General features: G+C 47.1%; 1 protein-coding gene across 2 annotated transcripts in view; it reads right to left on the minus strand.

Moving 5' to 3' along the window:
* The window catches only part of Maml3 (mastermind like transcriptional coactivator 3), a 431,258-nt gene that overhangs the window by 190,020 nt on the left and 225,982 nt on the right, over positions 1–15,256 (minus strand). The window lies entirely within an intron of this gene.

Here is a 15,256-nt window from a genome sequence, read left to right on the forward strand (position 1 = left end):
TGTCTTTCACACATACACACTCTGCATTTACTGTCTTACACACACACACACACACACACACTCTGCATTTACTCTGTCTTTCACACATACACACACTGCATTTACTCTGTCTTACACACACACACACACACACACACACACACACACACACACTGCATTTACTTTTTAAGGACAGGAACCAGCATCCTCAGAGGCCTCTCCCAGTGGTTCTTACTAGAAGTCATGCCTACATTTTCTATTCAAACATACCTGTAGGCATGACCTTGTGTTATTTTCTGAATTTTCTAATGGGATTTTATTTATAGCTGTAAAGAAACAAAGGAGAGAAGTGAGCAAGAAGGAGGAACCATAAGGAGGGAAGGGGACCCATGAAAAGATGAGACACGATGCTGTCATTCCCAGATGGAGACTCCAATGAGCAAGGGGGGGCCGAAGCGCAGCAAGCCAGGGCCAAGCCCAGGGTTCTGTTTGTTTTCTGGGAGGGACGAGGCAGGAGGAGAAACACTCCACAGAGGTTCTGTGCTTTTCTCTCCCCTGGGTCAGACCTAAGAATATTTTTATTCCACTGTTTACTCAAAATGTCCTCTTTCTCAATGAGGAATTCTCACTTTCGTTTTTTAGCCCTTCGTGAGATCCTCTCTCTCCGAAAGTCGTGCACCAGCTTAGGAGATGCAAATAGCCCAGAGCTTCCAGATGTGAGGAGGCGCTTTTGAATAAAACCCAGCACACATTCATCTCCCTTTGGAATGCAGAAGTATTGAAATAGGTCTATAAAAAAAAAAATCTCTGGTTTCCCTCGAAGAGGTCAAGAGCTCCATTTCCTAGTGCGCTGTCACTGTATCACACAGTGGGTGCATCCAGGCAGCCAAGAGCCACCTCCCGAGGAGGCGCAGAGATCCTCAGACCCCCCTCCCCCACCACCCATAGACCTATGCCATTATGCAAACAAACAGCTTGATTCTTATTTCTAGACAGCACCTGACTCCTAGGCCTCCATTTCACTGCACGTTTTTGCTCCGGGTATGAAGGCTGAGGGCCTGAGCTTTCTTTACCAACAAGGTGATTGCTTTATGGCTATGCCTTTCCATGTGTACAGGTATGTGCGCCTGTGTGCAGGCCCATGCCTGCGCACGCGGAGGCCAGAAGTCGAGGCTGGTTCGTATTCTCTGTCCCTCTCTACCTTTTTTTGAGTCTCTCACTGAATCTGGAGCTGGGTGATTCTGCTAGACAGACTGACCTGGCAAGTTTGGTGTGTGTGTGTGTCTGTGTGTCTGTGTGTCTCTGTGTGTGTGTCTGTGTCTTCCTGTTTCCACCTCTGAACACTTGGATTACTGATAAACACAGCCAAATGCCCAGATTTTCACATGGGTGCTGGTGCTGGGGACCAAACATGGGTCTGTAGCAAAGCCCTTTAATCTCTGACTCTGTAGACTTTCTCCACTAACAGGACACAAAGCAGGCCAGGAGGACTTTTCTCTTCTGAATGAATCCCCATGGGAAGGGTAAGGCGTCCACATACACGTGCCATATGAGGCCTGTTCTCATAAATGGGCAAATACTAAGGCTGAAATGTCCAGCCGAGTGGCAGGACATACTACCATTCAACCTGGAAGCAGTAACAGTCTGGAGTCTGCCAGCTGAGCCTTCCTGTGTGGGGAGATGCTGCTCAGCTTCATCGCAGCTGAAATACATTTTTCAAAAGAAATTAGACAGAGGAACTGTTGTTATAGCAACAGTCAGAGTCATTTAGGCACACAGTTTCCTTTCCACAACCTCCCTGACTCATGTGGGCAGTATTTCATTTATGCAAGAGGGGTGGCCAAGGCTAAGCCTGCATGGACCCTTTATCAGCCTTTAAGATGGGAAAGCCTGAGCCCTCTATGGCCAATCTAAAGCCCCAAGACAATATTATGTGTTCCAGAGAGTGAGCAGGAAAGGCCAGCAAAAGCCCTCGGAATCCATCTCCTTCCATCTCCTGGGGTAGACACTGAAAGTGTCAGTGCTGAATTTCCCGGCTTATCCAAGGACTGGCAGCCCCGAAGAGGCATTTCCATGAGCATGGTAATGCAGTCAGTGAACTGGGAAGTGACTTCATTACGTCAGTTCTCTAGGACTTCGGGGTGTAGATGTCCTAATGGAGTAGGCCACACCGGCCACTGAAAACAATACTCAATTCCAAAACCATCCTGTTCTGAAGATTCTTTCTAGGGAAGAGCCACCAGGGAGTCGCCTACATCCATACTAGGGATGTACAAGGGTGGTAAAAATCTGAGCAGCCTAAGGCTCATGGCCAGTGTCACAGGACAACTGTGTCCCCCACCACTTACCAATCTGTATTTCTAAGTCGCAGCCATCAGAAACTCAGCCGTGACTATGTTTGGAGACAGAGTCTTTCTAAGGCCATTAAGGTAAAAGAAAGTCTTTAGGGTGGTGGTGACTGTGCCCTTCTAAGATGAAATTGGGGAAGACCATGTGGGGACACAGAACGGACATGTGAGGACACAGAGAAATGACCACTTGCCAGCTCAAGAGAGATGGCTGCCTTAGTCCACTTACACTATTGCCAGAGACCAGATAATTTACAAAAAGCAATTTATTTGTCACAGTCTCGAATGCTGGGAAGTGCAAGATCAAAAGGCTGGATGGGTCAGGGCCTGGTGAGCCCTGTTCCCATGGAATGGCATCGGGGCCTGGTGAGCCCTGTTCCCATGGAATGGCATCGGGGCCTGGTGAGCCCTGTTCCCATGGAATGGCATCGGGGCCTGGTGAGCCCTGTTCCCATGGAATGGCATCGGGGCCTGGTGAGCCCTGTTTCTATGGAATGGCATCAGAGCCTGGTGAGCCCTGTTCCCATGGAATGGCATCGGGGCCTGGTGAGCCCTGTTCCTATGGAATGGCATCAGAGCCTGGTGAGCCCTGTTCCCATGGAATGGCATCGGGGCCTGGTGAGCCCTGTTCCTACGGAATGGCATCAGAGCCTGGTGAGCCCTGTTCCCATGGAATGGCAACATCTGGGCCTCCTAGCATGGCAGAAAAGCAAAAGAGAAAAACTACAAAAATACATGCTCAACTATGTTCATAGCAGCACTATTTGTAATAGCCAGAACCTGGAAACAACCTAGATGTCCGGCAACTGAAGAATGGATTAAGAAAATGTGGTACATATACACAATGGAATACTACTAGGCAGAAAAAACAATGACAGCATGAAATTTGCAGGCAAATGGAACTAGAAAATATCATCCCGAGTGAGGTAAACCTAACCTAGAAGGACAACAATGGTATGTACTCACTCATAAGTGGATTCTAGATATAAAGCAAAGAACAATCAGACTGCAACCCACAGAACCAGGCCCTAGGATGACTGTGGCTTATAAGAAGTTTTGGTTTTGCCCAATCACTGGTCAAGCCTCAGTGAAACATTTCACTATTAGGATAAGAATTTATACTGCATCAAGCTGATAATAGAAAAATAAATAAATAAAAAATGGGAAAAGAAAAAATAAATAAATAAAAAGAGAAAAACTAGGTCCCTTTAGCTCTAGTCGGCGCCAATCCCACACAGAGTGACTTAGTCAACTCCAGAGACCCTGTTAAGCATCAGCACACAGGGGTACAGTTTCAGCATCGAGTTCTAGGAGACACTCAGACCACAGCAAGGGCTCGGAAGAAACCAGCCTTGCTCACACCTCGAGTTGGACTGCCAGCCTCTGTACCTGTGAGGGGGTACATTTCTGATGCTTAAGCAGCCTAATATATTATACTCTGCCATGATAGCCTTGGTGGAGAAGACTAACTACTTGATTCACACCTATCCCTGTCCTCTCCAGGTCTTAGTAAGGTCAAGCTCTTAATAAGTAGCATAAAGGACCAGCTTGCACCAACTTGACCGGGCTTTGGCTTCACTGATCTCTGGGCACCGGTTCTGCGTCAGGTAGGAAAGACAGGTAGGAGTGGGCATTTGACCTCAACAACTTTCGGGATGGAGATGCCAGGCAAGCAGGCCCCAATGCAGCCTGTAGCTTGCATGTCTCTTGGTCTCAGGGGGAGAGGCTTCCTGAGGGAACTTACGTGCAACCTAAGATTCAAGGAGTTCGTGGTCAGGGAGTTAACAGTTCAGTCAGTGGGAACACATCTTGGTTCAGAGAAGGAAGAAGTGCATTTGTGAGCAAGACCTCCAGCACTTAGGTCTGCCTTCAGCCAGTGTCCAAGTGCAAAGGTAGGGGAGTGAGCCTGGAGAAGGAAGCAGGAGCCACAGGGACCGTGAAGATCCGGCCTGTGTCGGGGAGTGTGGGTTGGTCCAGAAGACATTAGGGGGGAAATCGTTAACTTGGGAAGTTAATTTCTGATATGATAATGATGAGAAAGTGTACAATAAGTTACCCAAAGTGGTCTGTACTGTCTTACCAGGGTTCCCATATCAAGATATCAGACTGGGTGCCTTCTACAGTTCAGTGTGGATTGTTACCCCACCCTCACATGGTGAAGGCTTGGTCCCCTCTGGGAGGTCCCTCTGGACCATCACGAGGTAAGGTTGATCTATAGAAAGCATCCGTTTTCTCTCCTGCCCCTCTCTCTGCTTCATGGCCAGCATGCAGTAAGTACCCTCCTCTTCTATACATTTCTACATGATGTCTTCTGTCACCACGGGCCCAAACAACGGCGCCAAGTGACCAGGGGCTGAAAACACGATCCAAAATCCATCCTCCCTCATTCTAAGTTGATTTGTCTCAGGTATCTGCCATGTGACAGAAGGCTGATCAAGACGGTGTCTACGACACACCCAAGCTTCGGCGCTCTGGCAGCCAGATGTCTGGGATCAAGGGGTCGATGGGGCTGGTCTCACTGACATGCCTCTCTCTAGTGTACAGAGGGTCCCATTCTCCCTCCGTCCTCACGTGGTCTCCCCTCTGTGATGCCACACCTTCTGTGTCTGTGTGTCCGATTCCTCTTTGTATGAAGACAGAGGTTATGTTTGTTGAGGGCCCACCTTAAGGGCTTTGCTGCCGTTTCAATGGCCCTATCTCCAAACCTCGTCGGTCTCTTAGGACTTCAGCCTCTGAATTCGGGGGAGGCATGATTCAGCTCATACAGAATCCAATATCATCCCTGCACAGCTGATTAGGGAAATGTCCAAAGGTATGCTCAAGTTATAAATCAACAGGGTACAGAGCTGGCCTTAAAGAAAACAGTTGACAATTACCACTTCATCCGAATTTAACAATGCTTTATTTTTAAAGGTGTCTGCTTCCCTGCACCCCCTACTTCCCTCATTGCTCTGACAGTTTATGGCACAAAACCAGCTTCAGGGGGCTGGAGAGACGGAACATCAGGCCAAGGCCCTTGCCACCAAGCCTGAAAACCCAAGTTCCATTCCTGGAAGCCACACAGTAGAGTGAGAGTAACAACTGCTCAGAGTTGTCCTCTGATGTCCCCATGTGAGTCGTGACACACGGGAGTGCGCGCATGGACACACACAAACAAATATCAATATAATTATCACTATCATATAAAAAGTACTTCCCATTCACTGTTTAATATCCGAACTCCTGACCAACCCTCAGAGCAGGCAGAGGTGGTCTGCTGCGGTTCACGAGGCCCTGGAGTATCCCCTTGTTCCTTGAAAATGAGTAAATGTTCCTTCACAGCGACACCTGACCTCGGAGGGACACAGCAGAGGGAAAACGGAGGCAGAAGAAGAACGGGTCCCCACTCCAGCCCAGTATCCCAAGCGACGGGTAAATCACAGAGCGAGCATAATAGGTAAGAGTTGGTCAACTTTTTGCTTAGACTGTGGTGGGCTGTCAATGTCCTATAAAAGTGTAGAGCCAAGCGAGGCAGGGCAGTGATTTCATCCCTAACCTAGCCAACCAGACATTATTTATGCACTTTCCATTAGAATGCCACAGTCAAGTTTGCATAGGATTTCCTATAACTACCTACTTGGGCACAGTTATGGCTCTCGTAAAACTCCCCAGGGACAGATTTTTTTTTTCCCACCTCACTTCAGAAGTTAAAAAAAAATGGTAACAACAGATGATGATTTTAGAGATATTTTTGAAGTTGTTTGAATGGGAAAGAAAGGAGGGTTTTTTAAAAAAAAGCCACAATGAATATTTTGTCACCTTTTGTCCAATCTAGTACCATAAATCAAAAGAACTGATCATAAAGGCACCAGGCAAGGCAATGTAATAGATTTCTCTGGCGACTGCCCACACTGCCAGATTGGACTAAATGAGGTCTGCATCCACGTGGTTATCAGTATTTAAAAATACCCCGAGTGTACACAACACAAAATGTCAGGAACTTGAAAAGCAAAAATATGCATGTGCTGTTTTCCAAATCTCTCTACAGCCCAGCAACTAAACAAACTTAATTATGTGACCAGGCGGCGGCTGTTTAACCTCTCCAGACCTCTGCTTCCTCTGTTCTAAAGCGAGAGGGCTGTGGTACGTGGTCTCTGAGGGCTGTTCCAGCTCCAAGAGTCTCTCCTTGGCCCCTGGATTCAGATCAATAGCTTACATTCACAACCACCCTGGAAGGCACTCTTCACTCAAATGCACCCTTGAACTGGAAGGTTCTTGCTCACTGAGATCTTCGTGGCAGAATGCAAGCAGTCGCTGCTCATCTGCAAAGGTTTTTTTAGTATATTGGGAAGAAAAATTATACTTGAGTCTTAATTACAAGTATCTTCAAAAACCCTGCAAGTAAACGAAGTGTGTAAATTACATGATTAATTTAAAAGTAGATTTTTTCCCCCCTGATGGCACACCTGGTATCAGGTGCTGAGCTGGGTACAGAGGATGCGAAGGCTGCTGGGACTCAGATGTCAAAGGCTCTGTCCAATGGCTCTGACTTTGCCCCCAAGTGTTGAACGGCTAGCTCCTGTCGTGGGTGACACTGGTCTGACCCAGCCAGCCCTGTTGTACTGCTTGGCAGCTGCTTCTCAGGGAGGGATACAGCTGTGCACGGTTCCTCTAAATAAATAAAACAAACCCTTTTAAAAGAAATGCTATTCAGTGACATGAAGGGTCTGAGCATGTCTGTTTAGGTAATTAGATACCAGGCCAGGTTATAAGAAGATGTCAAGGGCCTAGGATGTGGCTCAGTGTGGAATATAATATGTACAAAGTCCAGGGTTTGCACCCCAGTACTTCAGTTAAAATAAATAAATAAAGTCAGAGTGGCGGCACATATCCCCTATAATCCTAGCATTCGGGAGGCTCAGGCAGACAATACAAGTTAAAGGCTAGCCTGGGCTACCAATGAGACCCTGTCTCAAACAAACCAACCAACCACATCTGCTGCTATTTCTAGGCGTTCTGTAGTAACACCTAGCTAAGTTAAACTCTGATAATAGTGCCTCTAGCTGTGACTTGGCAAAGGGCCAACCTGATATTTCCCCCTTCCTACAAAGAGCTTACCATGTAAAAGGATCGGTCTAATAAAGATGATGAGGGAAATGCTTAACCTACTTAAGATAGAGACGAGCCTCAAAGACTCAAGGACTCAAGAGACTCAGATTTAAATAAACAATTGATACCCACATTCTAAATTCTCCTCATATATTAGAGTAGTTCCCCAAGGGTGTTTATTTACTAACAGTTTGAATTGCACTTGATACTTCTAAAATACATCACACTCAATATATATTTACCACGATACTTCAATTCCAATTTTTCTCAATTCAGGAAGCTTTTTCCCCAAATTAGTTTGAATTAGGGAGCATCTATTGTATTCATAAACTCTTCATCTAAACGGCAGAAATGACGACGACGATAACATCCGTCTTGGGTTTGCTGGAAGTCTGTGGTTTGACTTCCAGTCTGAGACTGGGGAAGAATGAACTCCGGCTGATTAATGGCCATTACTGATTTCTCGCAGCTGTAACTTATCGGAATATGTATACTCTAATACTGTGCCCATGGTAATTATCTCATTACTATGAAGTGTCACAGAAACGCATTATGCGAAGTGAGCGTTGAATCACAGTTAGCAATTTCTTTTTGATATTAAGCCCGAGGAGCTTTGTCACAGCTTGGATGGGCTGCCGGGCACCCAGGCTGGGGTCCCTTGGCAGCTCTGTCACCTGGCTCCCTTTGTGAAACTTTTCCACGCCTCGGCCTCTAATTTGAAAATGGGAATATTTGTGTGTGACCCCCTCACCGTGTCCAGAAGACCAAGAAGATGGCCTCAAAGGTAGCTGCTCACTCCCAGCAAAAGCACCAAGGTATTACTCAGTCTGCACAGCGGTCACTCTGGGTGCATCAGTATTTAATGAGCAGGGACACATAATATTCAACAGGCTCCTTATATATATATATATATATTCCTCAATATTGCTAAACCAAGTGCATGACATGGCTAGACATGTGGCTCAGGTGGCAGAGTGCTAATCTTGTATGCATGAGGCCCTTGGTTGCATACCCAGTATCTTCTAAAGCAGGCATAGTATAATTCCTACACTCTGGAGCACTGGAAGTTCAAGGTCATCCTAAACAACACAGTGAGTTCAAGACCAGGCTGGGTTGCATGAAACTCTGTATAAAACCCAAACAAACAACAAACAAAACTAGAATAAACAGGGCCGTGAAGTCATCCATGCACTGGCCCGAGAAAGCAAGGACGGATAGGCCTCATTCTGTACATCATAGGTGTTTGAGGGGGACAGCGAATACCAACACTGTTTTCTCTCACTTCTAAAGATGTGGCCTTAGAAATGCGCTGGTGAGTACTTGATGGTTACCCATCAAACATAGAAGGTATTATATATTTATAATAACAAATATTATATGTTTATACTTAACAAAGTAGGTGCATCATGGGAAATGGGCGCCATTGCTTAGATGAGAGAAGTCAGCAAAGAGATACAAGGTATCGACGAGAGAGACCAAAGAAGACCACCAAAGCTGAGGAGACGGCACGGTTGGTAAAATGTTTGACTGACAGGCATGAGAACTCAAGCCCAGGACACCAGAACACATGTAAACAAAGCCAGGGGGGATGGTGTATACGTGATGTTCCAGGCATCTCCACTGAAGAAGTGAATTCATTTTTGCAAAGCCCTTTATAATTTATAAAGATTCGCGTAACCCCAGCAGGCCTTGAGGAAACCATTTTCTCCCTCATTTCTCTATGATTGGGAAATTGCTTTGGAATTTGGGAACGCTGATACTTTTAGTAAATGTCTTTCACAAAAAGCCAAAATCTAAATACTTCTTTAAAAAAATACAAAGCAGAGGCAGAGAATCTCAGTGAGTTCAAGGCCAGCCTGGTCTACACAGTGAGTTCCAGGGCAGCCAGAGTCACAGAGTGAGACTCTATCTCAAAGAAACAGAACAAAAGAAAGAAAACCAACAAAACAACTGGATTATAAAAAAGCTCCACATGACTCCCGGGTGACCACACTGGACAACAAAGCTTTAGAATTTGTCAGTGGGTCACCAAAGGGAAACCGACGGTGATGAATAGAGATCAGAGTCGGCACTCCTGAGTGTAAGAGACCTGTTTGGAAAAGCAGAAGGGCAAAAGCACCATACCCTGCATGTGATAAGGTAAAGTAAAAGCTTTTTCAGGAAAGGAACTATGGGTGTGTAGGACCAAAAGGTCAGAGGGCAGGAGAGACTGCATGAAGAAAGGAGCATTAGTGTTGGACAGACAAGAGGCCTACCAGAGGTGTCTTATGTATATTCCACTGTGGAACAACACTACAACACAGATTTGTGTATGTGTGTGTGTGTGTAGGTCACGTGTGTGCGTACCTGCAGAGGCCAGAAGAGGGCTCCAGATCCCCTGGAGCTGGAGTTACAGGTGTTCGTGAGCCACCTGAGAATGGGCTTGGTAACCTGGGTCCTCTGGGAGACTAGCAAGCATCCTTAACCACTGAACCATCTCTCTAGCGTTTTTCCATCTTGCAATGCTCGAAGTCCAAATCCACAGCCAGCTCTCCACTCTGCCCCTACCCCAGCCTTTAACGTCCTGCCTGGTTGATTTAGCCGCCCTAGTTACTGAGTAGAAGAACAGTCACAGCACTATTTGTCTTTCATGAGTGGATCATTTCATTCATTATAATGTCCTTAAGGTTCATTCGTGCTGTGGGACGTCGGATTTCTTCCTTTTTTAAAGCTGAATAGTATTTCACAGTAAGCTAAATGTTTGCATTTCCCTGCAGTTGTTCTACGTTGAAATCCTAAGCTCGTGGGTGACAGGCATAAGAAATGTGGCTTTGGGGAGGTTACATGGTCATATGGGTTCTACCTTCATGAGTGAGACCAGTGCCCTGGTCAAGGAGACCCCAGGAGACCCCAGAGAGCACCGCCATCCCTTCCGGCATGCGGGGCACAGAAAGAAGACAACTGTGTGTGTGGACGCAGGCTCTCCCTGGGCAACGAGTCTACGCGTGCTTTCAGCTTTGAACTTGCTAGCTTCTAAAATGGTGAGAAAGGCATCTCCATTGTTTGTGAGCCATCCAGACTGCGGTACTCTGTTACGGTCTAGCCCAAGTGGACCACAACATAATGCAAAGGACTGACTTTGCTCCTCCATTTACCTGCTGATGGACATCTGACCCTTTCCTGGAGTCAATGCTGATAATGAACACGGGAGATGAAATACCTGACCGAGACCCTGTTTCCACTCTTTCAGGTGAACACCGAGCAGTGGGATTGCTGGGACATATGGTAATTCTATTTTTAACTTTTTTTGAGAAACTGACATACCCTTTTTCTTTGCGACGGTGTCATTGTGTATCCCGTGGAGGTCTTTGTTTTTGAGATAATAAAGAACAGCACATCAAAGCTTTCGGAAAGAATGATTAGAAGACAAATGTGGGTGAGAGATTCTTTGGAAAGAGAAGGAACAGCATGGCTTGCGGTTTCCACGTTCTCGGTGACCTTGGTTCAAGGTTATCACTTCCGGAAGCATGCCATGGAAGAGGAGGACACGGGAACTTGTCCTATAGCATTGGCCCATCGCAAGGCAACAACAACACTTCCTGAAGGCGGAAAACAAAGGCAGAACCACTGCTGTGGGGTGGGCTTTGTCCCTCATCCAAAATATGGTGAGCTTCTACCCCATAGCACCTCAGAATATGGCTCTTTTTTTTTTTTTTTAATGTGGTCTCTGCAGATGAAATCAGTTAGGATGAAGTCAGACTGGTGAAGAATGAGCCCCAGGCCATCACAGCTTGTTCATCTTATGAGCAAGTGGTCATGTAAACATAAGTGACACACAGGGAGAATGTCGCAGACAGCGGCGTCAGCAACTGCAGGGTACAGTTCCCAATCAAGCATGTTAGAGTCCTGGCAAACTCCAGGAGGCAGGAAGGAGCCCGGAGGAACCCATGCCTCTAACACAGGCAACGGAGCCTTAGAGGGAGCTTGGCCCTGCCCAGTGCCCGGCTTTGCCCACGCCCAGGACTGTGAGGAAACACATGTTTAGGGCTTGCTAACCACACTTCTATGGTACCTTGTTATGGAAGCTCTCGGAACTAACAGAGCCATGGAGCACGAATCTGCAGTCGGCCAAGGTCACCCCATGCGAAGGCCAAAATGAGCATTTCCAAATCACGGTTCGTCTCACTTATGAGCATTATGTTTTCTGACCTCCGTGCCATAATCTGGGCAGTAAGTCAACATAATACATACTTAATAATAACAGTCCTTACTGAAAGGTTTTCCTTATGCCCATTCCAGGCAGAAATGGGGCATGCAAAAGAACACACTAAATTCTCTGCTTCTGAGAACCAGGGGGAGGAATCTCAGTATCTGGAGCATGGAAAGCTGAGACTATAGATCAGCAACTGTCCTGTTTGGGTTTTATGTCATCTACATTCCCTCTCTTTCTTTCTCTCTCTGTCTCTCTCTGTCTCTCTCTGTCTCTGTCTCTCTCTCTCTCCACACACACACAGACACACACAGACACACACACACACACATTATTCTCGTTATAATTCCAAGTATGCCAATTGCTCTACTTGTAAATATCAACAATCTCCCTGATTTTCAAGGTTCTATACCTGTCTGCTTTGCTCTTGATCCCGAGCCCCAGTGAGGTTTGCTTGTCCTTTGGATCCCCGGTCAGAAGGCAGGCCTCACAAGTGCTAAGCACATGCTTACACATCCGAAGCCCTCAGGAGTGTTTCTGAGAAGCAGTAACACAGTTGTTTTCGGACATCTACACTTGAGTTCCTTGGAAAGGACTCAGAGATAAAGCGATAAGTAGGGGTGGCTGGAGCCATTTAGGAAAGGAACCAACTCCTGGTCAGCTCTCTGAGGTAAGTGTGTGATGCTGACGAGAGCCACAGAGCCAAGGGACCTTGTGGGGTCAGCACTTCCACTGACTTGGGTGTAGGAGGAGGGCCGAAGCCCTTCCCCAGGCCTAGCAGGTGCGGCCTGGATGCGCAGCCCTGCGGCTGTGGACACGGAAGCAGCGTGGGTGATTTGGTCAAGACCCCCCCCCCCCCCCCCCCCCGCCCAAACCTCTGGACACAAGAAAGCAACAGCAACAAAAAAAAAACAAGTAACAAATTCCTTCTTTCCACTCTCTCTCCCACAGCCCCTCACATAGAAAAAAAAAGTACTTAGATTTTGGCTTTTCATGAAAGACATTTACCAAAAGTATCAGTGTTCCCAAATTCCAAAGCAATTTCCCAATCACAAAGAAATGAGGGAGGGAAGAAATGCTCTCGGCGAGGCCTTAAAAACAATCGCCCCCACGCTGCTATGTGGAGCGTCTCTATAAATTATAAAGGGCTCTGCAAAAATGAATTCACTTCTTCAGTGGCAATGCCTGGAACATCATTTCTGCGCTGGGCCCCCGTGTGAGACGCTGGGGCTGGAGAGATGAATAAGGCCGAGTCTACCTGGAAGAACTTGTTAGAGAGGGAGGTAGGTAATAGTATTCGTCACTATAATGTGCCCAGGCTTCCAGTGCCTGTACCTGTGATCTTAATTCATAGGGAACCATGGTGGGGGGGGGGCGGGGGGGGGGGGGAGGGAGAGGGAGAGGGAGGGAGAGAGAGGGAAAGAGACGGAGGGAGAGAGTGAGAGAGAGAAAGGTAGAGGGAGGGAGGGAGGAAGAGGGGGGGAGAGGGAGAGAGGGAGGGAGGAAGAGGGGGGAAATGACCACAGTAAATCTCATAAACGTGGCAGATCACTCCCGAAACAGTGCCGCCATCTGAGCTGAGGTCTCCTCTGAGCTAAGGACAGGGAAAGAGGAGAGAGCAGAAAACCTAACAGCACCAAAGCTCATCGAACACAGGCCACAGCATGAGGGAAATTCACAGTGGATCGGATGAGGAAATTATAGATGGGACCAAAACCAGTTAAAAAGGAAACAACCCGGAATGAAGTCAAAAGCGTCTTTCCCTCCACAACTGCCCCCGAGTATCAGCTGCAGAGGGACACGGTTTCACAGACAAAGGGATCCAAGCCTGGCACTAACACCCCAATTTGCACATATTTTGGGTTCAATGGGGCTGAGCCAATACGAACACCAAACTCAGGGTTACAGATGTGACCCCAGGCTTGCCTAAATCCATAGGCTGAGAAGCAAGGACACACGTAATAAATCCGGAATCGTTCAGTGGCCTTCAGTCAACTGGGAGGCTTATATTTACCCCCAATAGGCATCAGCCTCCCATATCACACACGCATGCAAATGACTCTCATGTTGCAGAATCATTCTGGGTAGCTGATGACTCTGGTCTCAGTTGTCAGGGCGCAAGGGGAAAGGTTTGAGAGCATGCTCCGTTGTCAGCTGGCCACAGCAATGCGTTAACACAGCCTGCATTAACTGCTATGGGAATGTCAGCAAGCAGGAAGAGGGGGGGAACTCCTCTTTGGAAACAGAGTCTCCTTGCGAAATTTTCTGAGTTAATTAAGCCAGTTTCCGTATTAGCAAAGAGAGGTGGCCATGTCTAGTCAACAGGCAGTGACTCGGAGAGCGACAAGGTTAGTGGGCCTGTGTCTATTTTTAAATATTACTTCCAGATAGTCTCGCCGAGCCTGCAAAGGCAGTGTGCATCTTTCCCATTACTACGCTCTACTCCAGTACATTAACCAAGGGTTAGCCCCAGCAGGTCCCTCCCTTCCAACCATGACAGATGGAGATCCAGGAACTGATAGATTCCCACATTGCTTCATCTCAGAAGGGGGTGTGTATCCACCCCAAGTACCTTGTCAAGCTGGAGACTAAACAGCACTTGGGGTATCCTTTGATGCCCCACTCCAAGGGACAAGACAGCTTGAATGGAACACGGGTTTACCTTGAACAAATCCTGACCTCTTCTTCATCTTAAATACATTTTGGGGGAGGCTATTGAGACAGGGAGGGAATGGCTACAGAATTCCTTTGGAATCAAACTTCGGTGAAACCCCCAAGTAAGGCATGTAGAGGCCAGGAGACAACCTTGAGGGCTGCTCCTCAGGCACCTCTACCTTGCTCTCTGAAATAGGACCTTGTCTGTTTTACTTTCTTCTCTGTCTGAGTCTCAGGCAGCCAACATCTGAGCGGTATCCAGGAAGTATTTGGGGAATGAATGAATGAATGAACAATCGCATGAACCAGTCTGGAGTGTGTGTGTGTGTGTGTGTGTGTGTGTGTGTGTGTGTGTGTGTGTAAATGTGACCATGTTCTCCTTCGAAGTCCTAAGCATGAATATTTACTCAGTCCTTCATCCTTACGAAAGTGCTGTACATATCACAAGCCCAAGAGAATGTTGGAATGACCCCTGACAAGCTCCTTCACAAAACTGAAATCCCAAGATCAGAGAGTACTCTTTTTCACTGGAGAGAGAAAGATACTGCCCACACTTCCCTCCGGGTTCCTCCTCTGTACCACGGGGTAAAATCCTAAAGGGTCCCAATTTGAAGACAGTTGTCTTTTCCCCCCCAGGGGCTCTCAAAAAATATTCTGGCAGTGAGGAACAAGAGCTTCTGGGACGGGTGACTGAGGAGGTGGGAGAGACTCCTTCTCTGGAGAGCTTTAAAAATAGCGCAGCCATCTGGGATGGTTTAGATACGCCTCTCTGCAGGCGGGGGACCGGAGAGGGATGAAGGAGCTAAGTACCATCTCATCTTGGATTTTCTGATATTTCATTTTCGAGTTTTATTCATGGCAAAAGCCTGGAAGGAGCTGGAAATTCACCTTTTCTTTTCAACCAAACATTAAATCCCGTTTTATTTTGAGCTGCGATTCCGCTGTCTCACGAGCCCCCTTTCTTCAGAAGGGCAATTTGGATGTCACGGCTTTTTTT

Source organism: Peromyscus maniculatus, chromosome 6, assembly GCF_049852395.1.
Source record: "Peromyscus maniculatus bairdii isolate BWxNUB_F1_BW_parent chromosome 6, HU_Pman_BW_mat_3.1, whole genome shotgun sequence".
Lineage (NCBI taxonomy): Eukaryota > Metazoa > Chordata > Mammalia > Rodentia > Cricetidae > Peromyscus > Peromyscus maniculatus.